Below are 15327 nucleotides of genomic sequence, written 5' to 3'. Positions count from 1 at the left end.
TGTATGTCAGAATTAAAACATTCAAAACAAGTCGGAACTTGAATGAAGTTTACTGAATAATCTTTGATGCATTCCTTTATGTGATCAGTCTGTCTGACTGACCAGCAAATTCCAGAACTGTTAATACTAAAGCAAATACAATTGCTGCTAACCAACATCATCTTGTGTATTGTAATCTCAAAGATTTTTACATCACTGCTCAACATAAAATTATGTATCACAATAATATAATATTTTAAAAAGTACATGAATGTTGATTACATTAAAAAAATAATGCATAAAGGTGAAGTACATAAAAAGACATAAAGATTAATGTGAATGAAGAGGTCTGTAACTGTCATCCAGATGTTGTTCCAAAGTGTTAAATCCTGAAAAATGCAAGGAAAATGATTAGTGTGTTTTAATTAAACACTGCATCCAGTTGCACAAATGGTTAGTACAAACACACCGTTATTCATACACTGAGTTCTCGTGAGGTATATTCATCATTACATAAAGCTATAATAATAAAGGCAGGGTCAGTGCTAAGTGGGAGCTAGACTGGGCAGAGGACACCCAGCGTTGTTAAACAAAAACATGGCAATGAAAAGAATTCTTTCTTCATTTTGGCCAATAAACAGGACATTGTGGCTAACACAAGACAGCATCTTTGGCAACACTATCTGTTTTCATAGCAGCCGCTGGCTTAAACTGGTCACGTTAACGAGTGTGTCTAAACGACCGATTTTACCTTTAGTTTTTAAGCACTCAAAATAAAACAATACACCTTTACTAGAGTAGTTACAAATGAGACGATCAACAGCTGAATCATATCTGAATTCTGGAACTGGACTCGCGCTGATGACGTAACGTAAGATAGGCACGCCCACAGCGGGTTATGATTGGTCGATCGACAGGCTCAAATCTGATTGGCTAAAGTGTACGAGTGACCCGCATGGGAGGAGTTCGCTGCCAGGAGAGTCTCAAAAACACACACGCAAGTCAAAAAAATACACACGTAAAAAAGCTATTCACACACTCACAGTCCGTGATACACTCGTGATTTTTAAACATTCAAAATTGTTGTACACAGTTGTAAATCTGTGAATTGTGTTTTGCAACTTGTGAAACGTATTTTATGAATTTATATTCTTATTTTTTGCACGTGAATTTTTTTTGTGAATATATATATTTTTTTCGTGCACGTGAATTGGGACACGCATGTGTGCGTCGTGTATTGTGCGTGAATTATTAATGAGACTAATCTGCTTCCATACTTTTGCGCTCATCAAATTACTGGCATTTCGCTATTATTTAGCGCCCACACTCTAAAAAGTGCTGGGTTAAAAAATAACCCAACCATAACCCAGCTGCTGGGTAACTATGGGACAGAACACGCGTTGGGTTGTTTTGACCCAAGTGCTGGGTTGGACCATTTGACCCAAAATGCTGGGTTGTTTATTTGACCCAACCAGTGGGTCAGATTAACTGTGCTGCTGGGTTAAAAACTACCTAAATATTGGGTTATTTGTTGTCTCATTGCCTTGCTACCTTTATTTTTTACCAATAATATATAAATCACAAAGGAATGTAAAATTATTATTGTTTTTCTGCAATACATTTACACAACACAAAAAAATGCAACTGTAAACATCAATTTAATGAGTTTTCACATTTCTTTTTAATACAATTTTCAAAAGGGGTACAGCTGTCACACATTTTGTCCAACCCCTACAGACACAAATAACGGTTTTAGTAGATCAGTTTTTTAAAACACAAAACAGTAAACTAGGCACTGTACATTCCTATTCTTTATGTCAACATTGCACCAGCAGAACACTCAAAAATGAATTAATACCACATTAGAATCATTCCAAACATTGTGCTAAGCCCAACAAAGAGTCCACCAGACAATACTTACAATTTAAAACATTTTAGTGTTTAAATGTTTAGTGGCCAGAAAAAAACAGTTGCCCTCAAAAACTTCACGCATGAAGACTTATGTCCATCAATATGATATACTGCATGCTGGAGAAATTCCCAGGCAACAAGTCCGCTTCAATGGCATGGCCTGGAACAATGGCAAAGGTCTGGGAAGTCGTTGTCTCATCCCCAAGGCACAAATCCACCATGTTGATCCCCACCTGTTAATTATACAACATTTAATCTTGCAACATAACTAACATTTTAAGTTAAGTGTATTTTATGAACATAAACACAAGAGGTGTGAAATAAATACTCATTTCAGAAGAAAATTTCAAACTGCACTTTTAGTCTTTTACATCTGAACTCTTCATACAAGGGTTGGCCAAAATTATTAGAATATTAGTATTTTCACCAGCTAAAAAATGGTTTTAAATCAGTGATTTCTATCTTTTGCTATGGTGTGTCAGTACGGAATATCAGTTTACATTTCCAAACATTAATTTTGCCATTAATTGTGATAATCAGGTGACATTTTGTTTGCACAACAGCCAGTGCTCCACACAGGATCTGTTCTCATCATCATCCAGAAGAACTGTGGCAACGTCTCCAAGATGCTTCAAGAGACCTACCTGCAAAGCTACAGTACTGTTCAGAGTTTTAAGTACTTGTCTAAAAATGTTGTAAAATGAGGATGCTGTCAAAAATAATGTCATTAATAGATTTACCTTATCAATTAACTTCGATTAACTAAATTAAATCAATATTTGGTGTGACCATCCTTTGCGTTTAAAGCAGCTTTTACCGTAAACTAATGCACTTGCACATAGTTTTTCAGGTAGCTTTGCAGGTAGGTCTCTTGAAGCATCTTGAAGACATTGTCACAGTTCTTCTGGATTTAGTCTGTCTCAGTTTGTTCTGTTTCTTCATGTCATTCCAGACAGACTGGATGATGATGAGATCAGATATCTGTGGAGGATTGGCTGTTGTGTAAACAAAAACCTCACTGGATTATCACAATTAATGGCAAAATGAATGTTTGGAAATGTAAACTGATATTTGCTACTGACACACTACGGCAAAAGATAACAATCACAGACTTAAAGCCATTTTTAGCTGGTGAAAATACTACTGTTGTAATAATTTTATATATAAACACCTCTGTGTTTATATATACACCCTTATTAGAGTAGAAAAAGTAAAACAAAACTTACAGGTTGTACGTCAATGAATGGCTTCCGGGATTCCGTGGTTGTGGGTCTGAAGACCTTTTCTCCAGAGTGGGCAGGACTTTGAAAACACTCTCCTCTTTAGCATCTAAAACATAGGAATAATATGCAAACTGTGAAACTTATCTTATAATCACACATTGAAGCACTTTCATGTGAAAGTTTCTTCATTTGTTTAAATAATGCTAATTAATTCCCACCCTCATTCAACTACTGCAGGTTAAGTATAGGTATGGGGTAAGATTCAGGGATGTAGAATATGCACATGCAGAATAAGGCATCAGTATGTGCTTTATAAGTGCTAATTAACAGCCAATATACAAGCTAATAAGCAACTAGTTAACTAGTAACTAGTTAACCAGTTGATATGTGTCAAATACAGTTGCATTTTGTTTTTATATATTGACATATTATAAGATAAAGCTTACCTTAAGTCATGTCACCCAGCTCTAAATGCACCTATCCACCTCGCTGAGCATTGGCAAGAATTAGGTCTGCAATTGTAGCCCAGTCTTCAAAAATCTGCCTCTGGATTTACCTTCCTAAAGTCTTGTGAAATCTGGTAAAAATTGAAAAAGAAAGACAAATCTGGTTAAATAAGTTAAAGTTTTATACTGGTCTCCTAGTTTGTAAAGCAACACAAGCATTCACTAAAACAGAGGAAGAGTAAGGGGCACGCTTTCTCCTTTCCAAAACCATAGATATATACGTCCAAAACGCTCTGTAGCTTGCTCTCCCGTGTCTACTGCCGTTGCTAAGCAACCATGTCCTGCACTTTCCATGAAGACGCAGAAGTTTCAGAAAAAAAAAATCGCTTGTTCTGCTATTAAATGTATTTAAAAATGGTTATTCCTGTACAGCTATGATAAGCTGTTCCTCCAACTTGGCTGTTAACGATGAAGCTGATTGTTTCTTGTCACATAACCTGCGGTGGTGCGCGGATGCCCCTGGAAAAAACGAGCTTCTATTATGAGCGCGCATACTGCGCGTTTACATAATAAAACTAATAAAATAACGAACTTGAGCGCGCAAAAGACATGTGAACAGCCCCTAAATGACCGCATATAGATATACCAAGAGAGATAAAGTCTAACTCTACATACTATAGCTAAGACAACATTACATTTAAGTAACACATAGTAGTACATACCAGTCATATTGTGGTTTACCGTTATTAAAGTAAGGGGCAGGGCGTTTTAGCTAATGCAGATACCTGAGGGAAAAAAGCGCGAAAATGCTCAACATTCAAATGATGGATCTATCGTTGGATTCGGCACGTCGCAGACATTTACTTGTAAAAAAATATGCCCTTAAAAGATCAATTTTTGTACAAAATCGTCTAATTTTGACAAAACATTGCAAAGCCATACAGTACACAGACAGTAACAGAACTTACCCCCGTATTTCTGACCTACCCTTTCCATAAGACGTTAAAATAAAGGCCATTTGTATACTGTAAGGTATATAAATAACACTAACGTTACACACACACACACACACACAACTTTTATACAACGATAAAGCGACTGTTTGAGGCAAAAATAGCAAGTTAACCTCGCTAGGCTGCTGAGGTACTTAACGGTCGTCATTCACGGAATAAAATGCTAACCCCGCACAGCGACAGATCAAATATTGCATTAAACAGTGTGCTGTTAAACACAACTTATTAAAAATAAAGGTAAATAATTATATAATCATATTATTAACTTAAATTACCTTATAATCCTGCTTGCTGCGAGGTGCGTGACCGCCTGGCGACGAGACGACTGAAGAATCCAGAAGGTTCGATGAAGTGAAAAAAATAAATAAACCGGTTGGGTCAAAATAACCCAACCCATGTGTTCATAGGGTAAAGAACCCCTTAAGTCCATTTGACCCAGCATGATCAACCCAACTGTGTGTTTACAGTACCTCAAACAACCCAACATTTTGACCCAGCACAATTAACCCAGCAATGTGTTTACAGAAATAACCCAGCACTTTTTAGAGTGCAAGAAAAGCATGTCTTAAACTATTTTGCACTTGAAATGCCTACAATTATTTTTGCTAAAAGGAGGCACCGCAGAGAACAGAGAGCATGTGGTAGAAGGGAGATGATTTTTTGGAATTTCAGAACACATTATTCAAACATATTGTTTGCCAAGCCATGTTATTTTTTAATTTGCTTCAGAAAATAGATAATAGATGACTTGGAATCCTCAACTAGGAATCAATAACTTCTAGCAAATCTCCATTTATTCTTTATTTTTAAAAACTTCTAGCAAACCTTCATTTATTCTTTTTTTGCGACTATGCTAATTTGCGATTGGTGTTGCGTTAGTCGATATGTAAATTAGATGTTGCATCTGTTCTTTAATTTGCACATTGTTCGTAAATCACCCATAGAAATTTCCCATCTCATTAGTGCTGTTTTGCAATTGCGCTCTTGCACTAATTTGCCATGTTTAATTAAATTGGCCCTAAGTATTTGTGTGGTGTATTTTTGTCATTTTAATTTTTATTTATTTATTAATCGATTTTTAACCGATTTAATCGAGTTTTTTTCATTGTGTCTATATAGTTTTTATTAATTTTTATTTTGGTTTTACTTATTTTAATACATCAGGTTAAACTAAATTAATTTTATTTCAGTTAAAGGAGAATTCCGGTGTGATATTGACCTAAAGTGTATTGAATCATGATACCGAGTGTGAACGTACCTTGCATATCTCATCTCGGTTTGTCCACTGCAGTCTGAAATCTGGGGTTAGTTAGCCGATGCTCACAACAGGTTGCCATCTTGAATTTAGTCACGATAAGTTGAGTGTCGAGCAGGAAGGAAACTACAACCTGATAAGTTGATAACCTGATAAGCTCCTTCCTGCTCGTCACTCGACTTATCGTGACTAAATTCAAGATGGCGGCAACCGGATTTTGTCTTCCAGGTACTGTCTGTATAAATCTTTTTGTAAATAAACTACCGGTGCTTTTTCTGAGTTCTCAATGTCTCGTTTTAAATGTCAGGGTCCTTGGAAGTCTACCAATGAAGTGTGGAGCTACTTTGTGCCTCATAAATGGCGTTAAACAGTGATTTATTTACATGGCTACTTCGATGCCCTATTGACTCTCATTGACAACCTGTTGTGAGCATCGGCTAACTAACCCCAGATTTCGGACTGCAGTGGACAAGACGAGATGAGATATGCAAAGTACGTTCACACTCGGTATAATGATTCAATACACTTTAGGTCAATATCACACCGGAGTTCTCCTTTAAAGGGTTGGTTTACCCAAAAATGAAAATTCTGTCATTATCCTGATGTCATTCCAAACTCATAAGACCTCCATTCATCTTCGGAACAGAAATTAAGATAATTTTGATGAAATCCAAGAGCCTTCCGACCCTGCATAGACAGCAATGCAACTGGCCCAGAAAGACAGTAGAGACATTGTTAAAATATGAGAATACTTTAATGATTTTATTCAACAATATCTTCTCTTCTCAGGTGTTTTAATGTAGAACGTCCATCTCTCTTAGTTCCTCATCTGTATATTCTGGTTCAAATAAGTAAGACTTAGCAAAAAATTGCCAAGTCATCTGTCAAAATCTTCAGACATGTTTACAGAAACTTCTGCTCGTGAACAAGGCACAGTGCATCCGATTTCTACATTAGAACGCAGACTCCTGCGTCAGCAGCTCCACACATATGTGTTGTGGTACTCTTCTGAATGTGGCGGAGACTGTCACGGAGCTTCATAACATTACGGTTGAACCACAGATGTCACATGGACTATTTTAACAATGGCCTTACTACCTTTTTGACCTTGAATGTTTCAGTTGCGTTGCTGTCTATGCAGGGTGGGAAAGCTCTCGGATTTCATCAGAAATATCTTATTTTATGTTTCGAAGATGAATAGAGGTCTTACAGGTTTGGAAAGACATGAGGGTGAGTAGTTAATGACATGATTTTCATTTTGGGGTGAACTATCCCTTTAACATAAATGTTATTTAAACTAATGAAATATGGGTTGTATTTTTCATTTCAGTTTTAGTTTGTAGTTAACTTTAATATCCCTGCTGCCCATACTTGTGTAAAATATGGCTATTCAGGCAAGTATGAACCAAGTATATGCACATAAACATCTCATATGCGTTCCATCCTTTTGAGGATGAATTTTAAAACGCTTGGTTTCGCTGTGCAGATCCAGCTTTCATGTTTAGCATGAACCGCTGAATAAATTAATTTCAGCACAAACAAGAGCTTAGCTCTCCTTTCATATATTCAGAGAGGGTTCGTTGGGGCCAGACGAGAAGCCGAATATCCCAGGTGTCTCATCAGCTTCAGCAATAAGGAAGAAATCAATTAGAGAAATTGCAATTTGAGATAGACTGAATGCTTTTTTTTTTTGGTAGTGTTGTAGTGAGCATATCTATTAGAACTTTAGTGCCTCCAAGGCAATCACATCAAACTTCCCTCTACAGTTTGTTGTTTTCCTTTTATAACATTATTTCCAGTGCCAGGGCATGAAAAAATCCAGCCTGTCATGCAGCTTGCAGTATTGACCATGGCATCACTTCAACTGGGGTGAAGATTTCCAAGAGACCGTTGATTCCGTTGACGACTGAATTGCCTTGCCCACCTGATACATCTTCATGTAGGATAACTTGTAGGAGATGTGCATCAGAAAAGAAGGAGCACAAATTAAACATTGTCTCCTACAAAAACATCTGATGTTGTTATTATCAGAATATACAAAAGAAGGGCTCTCAGTGGTGCCATTTAAGCAAAGCTCATTAAGACAAAGATGTCATCATAGAACTCTAACAAAACAGAGAGCAAAATACAGACGATACATCACAACACTCAAAATAGACAATAAATGTACCATTTTGTAGCCCAAAAGAGTAGTCTTTTGTTTGATCATGCAACATGCAGTATTTGGTTCTATAACGTCAAAGATATAAGAATATTTCTATGGTATTTCTCTATGAACACTTCCCATGCATGATAAGATCATCCTCTGAAAAGTTCTCTACAGATCTTACACAATAATAACAAAGCTACATCTTTGCACGTCCCGTGTACCGTACTTTTTGATTGTATCACAAAGGTTGAAGACACAACCATAGAAAGACAGTTTACCACTGACACATCAACTTTGGGCAGAAAGAACAGACAAATGAGGTATTCTTTTTCAAATAAAAATGAACACTGACACATTGAACAAAGCATGTTGACACCATAAAAAAACATCTGGTGATCTGAACTCAGTACATGTCACAAGCACACAGCTCATAGATCAAACTGGAGACACCTGCAATGCTAATACTAACACGGTCCTACCGTGCTAACGGTGGTATAACTGAACTTTGTGGACGCCCCTGTGACTCCAGTGATCTCATCATCACCTTCCCTCCTCTTCCTCCGGTTGTGGCATGGCCGCCTGCAACATCCAAAGGTGGTCAAGAGAGCCTTCCGGAAGCGGGTGTTCATGAAGCAGTAGATGATGGGGTTGACGCAGGCTGATGTATAGGACAGCAGCTGAATGAAGGAGATGGGAGCTCCGGAAAGTGCACGCTGGGCTGATTTTTGGTCGAAAGCCTTCCAGGTGTTGGCAGAGTAAAGAGGCATCCAGCATATGAAGAACATGGCAACTATAATGATCAGCATTCGGATCACTCTTTTCTTGGCAATGAGTTTTGCCTCTGAGGTGTTGCTACGTGGACGGTCCGCCTTGACGGTGCCAGAGGTGGTCAGAGCAGAAAGTTCCATAGTGGGAGGCTTCTTTGGGACCTGGATATAACAACCATCGCTCTCGTCGTGGCCAGAATGTGCGCCATTCAATCCATTCTTTATGCCTGTACATAAAAGAAGCGAAAGTGTTTTTTACAAAATCATACTGCTGCATACAAAGGTTTACTGAACTCTGACTTTTGAACCTCTATAATGAGAAGACTTATATGTAAGAGTATGCTGCGTTCACACCATATCGTAATTACCGTAATTTCGAGATGACAACAAGTGACATTCTACTCGGAGCAGTTCATGTCCCCGGACTCGGAATTATGAGGTGTGTTCGACTTAAATCACGGCTACAGACTGCAGTCAACGAGATCAGCTGGTTGCAGTCAGAGGCAGAGTTAAAAACGTACATGTCAAATCGGACACTTTCTGCTCTTGGTAATGGCGCTCACGTGGTGTTTGTGTACTCTATCACAGATGAAGTGAATAAAATGCAATATTTGTTAAATATACAGATGTTTCAGAAACGTTTTTATGAGCAACAGAAATACGTTTTATATACTGCTTAATACAGTGCCATCTGTTCAAGAATAAATGTCAACATAATCATATACTATTTAAATAATAATAAAGTAGGGGTATATATATGCTTTTATCCATGTTTTATGATAAACAAGACTTAATATAACATTGCGACTACAGTAAAAGCTTTTACTGTTCTAAAAATGCAGATGTGTGGCCATTATTGGAATAAAAAAGGTTAGAATCAACCCGAAACACATGTGATCATTGTCATGCGGTGAATCTGGCCAATTGTGAAGCAGCTGTGTCGTCATCAAAGCTTCTGCAGACACTCTGAAGAAATTGCGGCAGCTGAGTTAGCCGGCTGGTCTCGAATGGCTATCACGGTACTATGTCACTCGTGACAGTCACCTGCTGTCGGCGCAGTCTCAGGTCGGACAAAATTTCTAAACTGGCATGTACTGCTTCTAGTCAGAATTTGATCAATCTGCGCAGTAAGTCGAACACACCCATGCTTTTTCTATGGCAACATTATCAACGCCTAAACAGAGCCTACGTTGGTCAGGTGGTACAGTGGTCATGTAGTACAAGTCGTAGCTCTCAGAAGACACCCAGTTCACAAGTTGGAATCTCGTAATTAAGGGAATTCCAATATGGCATGAACGCACCTTTAAATATGTACATGAATTCAGATGAATTAGATGAATTCATGAATTAGTACATGAATGTACTAATTCAGCTCTCTGTGCCCACCTCGGTCTGTCAGTGGATCACCAGCTTCCTGACAGACAGGCAGCAGCTAGTGAGGCTGGGAAAGTTCTCATCCAGTACCCGTACTATCAGCACTGGTGCCCCTCAGGGTTGTGTCCTCTCCCCACTGCTCTTTTCCCTGTACACTAATGACTGTACCTCTAAAGACCCCTCTGTCAAGCTCCTGAAGTTTGCAGACGACACCACACTTATCGGCCTCATTCGGGACGATGACAAGTCTGCTTACAGACAGGAGGTAAAAGAGCTGGCTGTTTGGTGCAGTCATAACCAGTGTTGGGGAGTAACTAGTTACATGTAACGGAATTACGTAATTTAATTACAAAATAAATGTAATTGTAATTAGTTACAGTTACTGAGAAAACATGTGTAATTAAATTACAGTTATTTATGAAAAATGCCAGAGATTACAAAGGGGATTACATTTGAATGTTTTCACACACTCACCCCCACTTACAGATCTAATTGACTTCTTTCATAAATTGCATTGAATGCTCTAAAATGAGACACCAATGTTTTAGGAGTTTAGGACACAGAATAGGACTGTCACAGATCAGGCAGGAACACACGAACAACGACGTAAATAAAAGACGTACATTTAACAAATCCAAAGGGAAACAGGCAGACACAGGAACACGGAGTGGTAACATTAAAGACCGACAAGAATACAGGGGAAAACACACACCTTAAATAGACAGACTGATTACAACATCCAGGTGACAACAATGAGGGAGAAACCAAAACACTCAGAACTGCGGGGGAAAATGGGAGAAACCAACATGAAAGTCTGGGGGTGTGACATTACCTCCCCCTCCCGGAAGGCGTGTCCTCGCGCCGACAAACGGGAAACAGCAAACAGTCTCAGGAGGGGGTTTCGGCGGAGGACGGACTCCCGGGAGGAGGGCAAAAGATGGAGTCCAGGGTGGTGACTGAATAGTCCATGGAGGTGATGACGGAGGGAGGAGCCAAGGAGGTGACAGGAAGGGGCTGGAGCAGGAGGAGCCAGGTGGGACCCAGGCCGCAGCCAAGATGTAATCCCACGGTGGAGCCGATGGAGGGAGGAGCCATGGTGGAGGAGAGGCTGACGACTCCATGGGTCCGACCGACGGAGGCGGAGCAGGTGGTGGGAGAGCCCGAGGCGGAGACGGAAAGCCGAAGATCTTGGGTGACACCGCGGATCCGGAGGGCCAAGGCGGAACCCAAGGCTCTGGCGACCAAGGCGGAGATGGTGATCCGGAGGTCCGCGGCGGAGCCGGAGCGACAGAGGGCTGAGGCTGTGCCCGCGGGAGGGAGGAGGTCCACCGAGCCGGTGGGACGGAGCGACGAGGCACAGCCGGAGGAGTATAGTCCAGAGGCGAAGGTGGGGCGACGACTGACCAGGGCGGAGCCGGAGGGACGATGGAGCCCGGTGGAGCTGGTGGACCGACGGGCGACGGCGGAGACGAGGGAGCAGAGAGCCGGGGTGGAGCCGCAGGGTCGGAGGGCCGAGGCGGAGTCCAAGACTCTGAGGCTGGAGGCGATCCTCCAGCCATAACACCGATGGAGACTGGCAGACCCGCGGCGAACCCACCGCACAGATGGTGGGCTGAGGGTGAGCAAGGGGACTGACAGATGACAGCGGGGATTCATGAAGGCTGGGCGGAAACCAGCGGTGACTCTGGATGGCTGGGCGGAACCAGCGGAGATTCAGGCTTAGGCAGAAGAGGGAGGGTGGGTGGGAAATCCAGGCAGATGGGCATTTCCGTGAAACAGTCAATTAAGTCCCCAGAGTTGTGCTCTTGCTCATCCCCAGTGGCGGTGCAGTGGACGGGGCTCTCTACAGCCCTCTCTTGCTCCATGAAGCACTCCACCGTCGCTGATGTAGTAGCCGGCTCTCGCACCTGGTCGGAAGTTTTGACCCCATCGGCGCTCCATAACTCTGTCGCTCCTGGCTCGGGCTTCCCGTCTACGATGGGCTCGTAATCCGCAGGTCGGGGTGGCTGGCTGGGCTCTGGGTCTGGAGTGGCACTGACGAGGTTCTCCTGGAAACGGGTGGGAAACGAGGGTTTGTTTCTCGCCAGTGTCCACTCCACAAATGCGGCGAAGTCCGCTCGAGGGCCGTCCTCGGACGACGGCGCTCTGCATGATGCGTTGAGGCTTGCATCATAGAACATACAGAGCGCGTCGTCCGGGTAGCTGGTGGTATGAGCTACGAGCTGGAACATCAAAGTGTAACCCTCGAGCGGTAAATCCCCCTGCTTCAGCCGGAGGAGGATGAATTCTGGACGGAGGAAGGACTCCATGGGGAAAACACTACGGAAACAAAAAGACTGGGAAAAACGAACGGGAAACAAAACGGAGGTGAACACGCCAAGAAAATAAACTGTATCGGTCGGTCTTTCTGTCACAGATCAGGCAGGAACACACGAACAACGACGTAAATAAAAGACGTACATTTAATAAATCCAAAGGGAAACAGGCAGACACAGGAACACGGAGTGGTAACATTAAAGACCGACAAGAATACAGGGGAAAACACACACCTTAAATAGACAGACTGATTACAACATCCAGGTGACAACAATGAGGGAGAAACCAAAACACTCAGAACTGCGGGGGAAAATGGGAGAAACCAACATGAAAGTCCGGGGGTGTGACAAGGACACATGCTTATTCGTTAACTGTTTTTTTTTTTCCTATTTGGGTTTATAAATATACTTTATTTTTTAAGATTGTTTTTTCCAAGGCATTGTTAGATGCTCGTGTTTCCTGTCATAACTATGCAAACATTTAATTTCAAACCCAGTATCACAGCTATTAAACTATTTCTCATGATGTTGTTTATGTTATGATCTTGTTATGACAGATAGTGTAACTGCGCTCACGGTGACCCTAGTTTGATTCCCGTCTTGAGGTCCTTTGCCGATCCCGATCCCCACTCTTCTCCCAGCTCTTTCCTGTCATCTCTCTACTGTCCTATCACAATAAAAGGCATAAAAAGACCACCCCAAAAAAGAAAAAAAATGTGGAATGCTTGATTCTGATTGGTCAGTCACGATATTCAGGGCAACTTAAGTCAGTGCTATATGCTTGATAATTTTTCTTGGCGGAAGCTTTGTGTTTGGTTAGCTAATAAATTATTAAAGCTTAATTCAATATTACGTGGACAATTTCTTAATTCTGTCATCCTGGTATCGTGGACTCACTCTATTGTTGTCACGCTTCAGGCAGGAACACACGAACAACGACGTAATAAAAAGTAAGAGTATTTAATAAATCCAATGGGAAACAGGCAGACACAGGAACACGGAGAGGTAACATTAAAGACCGACAAAACATGATGGTGAGCACACACTATAAGAAGACATGGTGATGAACACAGACAGGTGCAGGCAATAAGGGATAAACCAAGTTACAGAAAACAATGGGGGAAATGGATGGGAGAAACCAACTCAAAGTCTGGGGATGTGACATTACCTCCCCCTCCCGGAAGGCGTGTCCTCGCGCCGACAAACGGGAAACAGCAAACAGTCTTAGGAGGGGGTTTCGGCGGAGGACGGACTCCCGGGAGGAGGGCAAGAGATGGAGTTCAGAATGGTGACGGAACAGTCCATGGAGGTGTTGACGGAGGGAGGAGCCAAGGAGGTGACAGGAGGGGGCTGGAGCAGAAGGAGCCAGCAGAATAACGTGTATCCCTCGAGCGGTAATTCCCCCTGCTTCAGCCGTAGCAGGATGAACTCTGGACGTAGAAAGGATTCCATGGGGAAACACAACGGAAACAAAAAGGACTGGAAAAAACGAACGGGAAACAAAACGCAGGTGAACACGCGAAACAACTGTATTGGTCGGTCTTTCTGTCACGCTTCAGGCAGGAACACACGAACAACGACGTAATAAAAAGTAAGAGTATTTAATAAATCCAATGGGAAACAGGCAGACACAGGAACACGGAGAGGTAACATTAAAGACTGACAAAACATGATGGTGAGCACACACTATAAGTAGACATGGTGATGAACACAGACAGGTGCAGGCAATCAGGGATAAACGAAGTTACAGAAAACAGTGGGGGAAATGGATGGGAGAAACCAACTCAAAGTCCGGGGATGTGACAATTGTTTCATACAAATGAAGCTGCTGCCATTATTTTTTTTGTACACTGTAATGGATTATAAGATAACTAACAAACTAGTACTACTTCCTTAATTATTTATGTGGTGAAATGTTGTATAAGAAAACTGGTAAGACTGCACTGTATACCTAAAATGTCTAATTTGAACTTGCCATTTGCTAGCAACTGATTTCTTCATGGAAGCTTTGCGTTCAAATATTTCAACTCAGATCAGTGTTTCGTGTCTAATAATTTTGACCTAAATCTTAATAATCTATAAAGCAGTTGTGTAATAAGTGGGATAATGTTGTTGATAATGTAGCCAGTTGTTACCGCAAAATAAAGATGTTTATTATCCCTTACTTTATTCAAGTGATGAAGGATTTTGAAAGTCTGACAATAATCAATGTTGAGTGCTACTGTAAGATAAACTCTCCCTGGTTTAAATGTTGAATGCTGAATAACAGTTGAAAATATTAATTTATTTAATTACAAAAAGTAATTAAAGCTGCAAGCAGCATTCAGCGGGGTTCGAGTATTTAAGGCCTTTATGGCTTCTATACTGTTAGGGTGTTGGCCAACATGAAATATATGGCTGACACCAGAACATATCCATTACGAAGAATACACTCACAAACAGAAACATACACAGAAATGAAATGGTTAAACTATTGTGTTCATTAAGCATGATTACACACACAGACAGATGCACACATATTTTGTTGCACATAAGAGATTTGTACAATAAATGATAAGTGACAACATGCTTAAAAATTGTGTTTTTAAGATTTTATATATCATTGTCATGTTTCACTGTAATCATAATCATGTGTAATTGTCAAATATGGTATATCTGTATAAATTAAGTTTTAAACTTTGGCTAAATGTGATTTGAAAAGTTATAACAGTGATTTAGTATCACTTACATATAAATCCAAGACTATATAAAGCCATTAAAACATACAAAGCGCTGTTCTATTTATATATGTAAGCCCATTAGTGGTATTCTACTGCCATCTAGTGGCTATAGTTGTAATTTTATTGAAATAGAGGTGCATTGTTTTTAAGCTTTATAACTATTAAATTGCCTTTT

General features: G+C 40.7%; 1 long non-coding RNA gene across 1 annotated transcript; it reads right to left on the bottom strand.

Moving 5' to 3' along the window:
• Window positions 1-43: 43 nt before the first annotated feature.
• Window positions 44-4833, bottom strand: LOC141337380 (uncharacterized). The gene is made up of 3 exons (XR_012355745.1): window positions 3560-4833; window positions 3117-3219; window positions 44-2123 (listed from the first exon to the last, which is right to left on the bottom strand). It is a non-coding gene; the product is annotated as an uncharacterized lncRNA (long non-coding RNA).
• Between the last annotated feature and the right edge of the window lie 10494 nt (window positions 4834-15327).

This window comes from Garra rufa, chromosome 6 (assembly GCF_049309525.1).
Source record: "Garra rufa chromosome 6, GarRuf1.0, whole genome shotgun sequence".
NCBI lineage: Eukaryota > Metazoa > Chordata > Actinopteri > Cypriniformes > Cyprinidae > Garra > Garra rufa.
The sequence above is the reverse complement of the archived record's forward strand: the minus strand, read 5'-3'. Positions and strand labels throughout refer to the sequence as shown.